The following is a 4022-nucleotide window of genomic DNA, read 5'->3' as shown; positions in this document are numbered from 1 at the left end:
TTTTGTTCTATAGGACATGATGAAGGTACTGGTATTTTACCAAGGCTTTGGCTAGCATAGCATTTCGAAGAGCTGTCCAGACTACGTTAAGGAATTAAGGTTGACTTTATAAGGCCAGTAAAAAAAGCCCCTTAGAAAACTGGCCAGATACCCATCAGTAACCTTTCCTGATCTATGGTAAGTAATGAAGGTCACTTGCTGACAGGTCTGAGAATTGAAAGGTACTTGAGGACCTCAAGAGGAGAAGAATTTACCCAATGCATACAAGTATCAAATAGCACAGATGAAACCTGGGTTCATGAAAGGCTTTTGAGAAAGTCCAGCCTGAAAAATTCCTTATAAAAAGTTCCAGCAAAGCCAAAAAGTCTAGATAGCTAATAATAATTCTTACTGTGCTTTATGCAAATAATCAGTATACTGAAAGTACAGTTTATTTTGGCAACTGAGTTGGCTCTACTATAATTTGTGTTTAGTAAGGAGAGAAATTGGAGAGAAAAAAAAATAATTTAAAAAAAGGCTGTGGCCCACCTGTATTAAATCCCAGCCTTGTCTGTACTGTCAACTCATAAAGTGAATCATAACTGTGTACTAAATTGAACTGTTCAACAGGACTAAAGGACTGGCCAAAGAATGTAATATAAGTGTGCATCTAAAAAAGAAACCTTGGGTAAAAATAAGAAATAAACAAGGGACATCCACTCCACTACCATGTTAAAGCACTTTAAGAAAAAATTTGTAGGTAACTACGGGGTGACTATGATGCCAGGAAAGCTAAAGAGTCTTTGTGAGCAGGAATAGCCTCCCCTTGGCATTGGATAGCCGTCAGAAAGAAGTTTAAAAAGATCCCTAGTGTGTGAGATATGACAGAGTCACTTGGAAAGGGGGGTCACACTGAGCAGTTTCCATACATAAATACCTGGCTACAGCTAGTAGTAAACCCACCACCTTAGTTGAGAGGACAATTCACGACAGTACTAGTAACACAGGGACAGAAAGGGAAAGTGCTTTCCATCCGACATAGAGTAATGGTGCTGAAGATATTGGCAGATCCAGTACCGAGAGACATTGTTACAGAGGCTGAGAAAGGGACACAGAAAACTACCAATTTAACTCAAGTAAATAAGGTCCTCCAAAAAACAAAAACAAAACTGAGAGTCCAGGTCAGTTTTATAAACGGTTATGTGAAGCATTTCAGATGTACACTCCCTTTAATCCTAAGAGCCCTGAGAATCAAAAGATAGTTAATATGACCCTAGTTAGCCAAAGCGCTGAGGATATACAGCAAAGACTACAGAAGCAGGAAAGGTTTACAGGTAGGAACACCTCACAACTCCTCAGAATAACACAAAAGATCTCTAAATCAAAAAGCAGTGAGCTGTGAAGAGAAAGGCAGGCATGTGAAGCGAAGGACCAATCTCATAGCTGTGACTCTGAAAGACACAAGAAAGGAGGATCCCTTCCCTGTCAAAGAGGACAAGGTCAAGGAGTGCAAAAAAGTAGGGGACCTAGGGTATCAAGCCACCCCACCCCCTTGCGAAGGGATCAGTGTGCAACTGGTCAAAAAGAAAAAAAAAGGGCTTTAAAAGAATAAGTGTCCCCAGAGGCAAGAAAGTGTAAAAATCCTGGGAGAGAAGCCACAAAACCAGAAGAGCAGGGAGCCCTCTATAACTTAGTGAGAGAGGCCTTCCCAGACTAAAAGAGACAGGATTCAGCCACCCCTGGAGAGGACTGGGGGCAAGGACATTGACTCTCTAATTAATACTGAGGCCCAAACTGGCCCACTGGTAGCCATGGGTCTGGGCAAAAGATAACCTCCCAGGGCTGTGCTCAAGGTACAGACTGCCTATTGCAACATGTAAAAGCATGTGGCTATAAAGTGTCTAAGCAGAAAGCCCAGATCTGCCAACAGCGAGTGCCTTATCTAAAAAAAAAAAAAAAAAAAAAACATGGAGGCTCTGTCTCCAAAAAAAAAAAAAAAAAAAAAGAATCTAGGCATGGAGAGGCGGCTAGTCATTAGTCGCCTCCCCACCCCCACAAGCTGAAAACAAGTTCAGGAATTCCTAGGCACAGTTGGTTTCTGTCATCTTTGAATCCCCAACTTTGCCATCTTAGCTAGACCACTGTATGAAACAACTAAAGGAGGAGAAAGAAAGCCCTTAGAGTGAGAAAGAAAACAGGAACATGCCTTCTCCCAGCTAAGGATGAGGCTAATGACTACCCCACACTGGAACTGCCAGACCTAACCAAGCCCTTCACTCTGTATGTCTCAGAGAGAGATAAGATAGCTGTAAGTGTGTTAACCCAGCTGGTTAGATCCTGGCCAAGACCTGTAGCCTACATCTCTAAGCAGTTAAATGAAGTAGCAAAAGAATGGCCATCATTCTTATAATATCTAGCCACTACTGCTCTCCTGGTGCAAGAAGCTGAAAAGCTAACTCTAGAGTGAAGATACCCCACTCTGTGGTCACTTTAATAGACACTGAAAGATATTTTTAACTTTCTAATGTAAGAACACCCTGAACCCAGCCATGCTCCTTCCAGCCAGTAGAAGAGAGACTAAACATGACAGTGTAGAAGTTACAAATAATTTGTACTCTAGCAAACCTAACTTACATGACCAGCCTTGGACAGATACAGACTGAAACTTGTATGTTCATGGAAACAGTTATATGATAGCACAAGGTGAGCGGAGGCTAAGTATGTAGCAGTCACCTTAACGGACACTGTAGAGACTAAGCCCCTACCCCAAGGAACATCAGCTGAGTTAAGTACCTTGACTCGAGCCTTAGAACTAAGTCAAGGAAAATCTCAACTGGGGTAATTAACCGTGTTCTGTTTAGTCCTTTGTGTCTGTACATCCTTTCTCTCTAGAGGGTCAAGGGAACCAAGTCCAGGTCTAGAATCAGAAACTGGTCTCCCTGAGACCAAGGTAGAAAAAGACTTTGCACCATCATCCTGAGCACATGCACAACAATAGAAATGGAAAGAATCCTCACCTGGAGTCATCACAGCTGGCTGAATAAGACTTCACTGCCCCTTAAAAATAAAGGTAACTTTTAAAACAGCATGCCCTGCTCCAGCCACATACTGGAAGCTGGCTGGTCAACGCACAGCTGAAGCCTGAGGAAACTCCTCAAAAGACTTGTCTTAATCAAGCTTTAAACTGAACTTAAGGGGGGGGGCGGCGATATCACACAAGGAAACAAGAAACCCCTTTCAACTCATAACCTTCCCCAACCTAGCTAACTGCAAATTTCCACTTTTATATAACTGCTCGCTTGCTTACAATTCACACTCTGAGCCCAAGATTAGACTCAGTTAGTTTCCAGCTCAAGGGGGGAATGAAGAGACAGCAGGAAGCTCCACAGCAGGCACAGGCCATAAATCAGGTAAACAGCCCAGGTAGCAACCACCAATCAGAAGTTCACACACTACTAACCCCGGTGGAGACCCCAACCACGGAAAAACAGTCGACCTGTCAGAACCCCAGGCCTCCTAAATGACCAATAGGTGATCCGACACTGACTTCTTCCTCGGCCACCTTCTCTAGCATTTTATTGCAACCCATAGTACCCTGCGAGAAAGTGTATAAAAACTTCCCTGGCCATTGTTTCGGGGCCACTCCCTTGAGACCACGCTGTAAGTGGGAGTGACCTGAGCATATGCCTGAAAGAAATAAAGACCCTCCTTGGCTTTTCATGTATGCAAGGTAGTCTCTCAGCAGAGTCTTTTCGGGTCCCAACATTTGGAGGTTCCACCAAGATCCGTTCCCCTTGAGATTCCACCTTACAAGGAGTGGTCAACCCCAAAGCCGGCCAGTGATTTGCTGTGGGTGAGTGTGTTTGTGTTTCTGTGTAATTTGGCGCCCAGTTGTCTGGAAGGTTGGAGTCTGGGTAGACGCACCGGGTAACAGACCCCCAACTGTGAGCCGAGGAGACATCCCTGACTCACCTGTTTTGTCCGTGAGCGGGCTCTGTGCCCGCCTGGACCTGTTTTGTCTGCTAGCTGCCTCCGTGCCCCAC

This window comes from Otolemur garnettii, unplaced genomic scaffold (genome assembly GCF_000181295.1).
Source record: "Otolemur garnettii isolate 467f Iridium unplaced genomic scaffold, OtoGar3 scaffold00091, whole genome shotgun sequence".
NCBI lineage: Eukaryota > Metazoa > Chordata > Mammalia > Primates > Galagidae > Otolemur > Otolemur garnettii.
Note: the sequence above shows the minus strand (reverse complement) of the source record.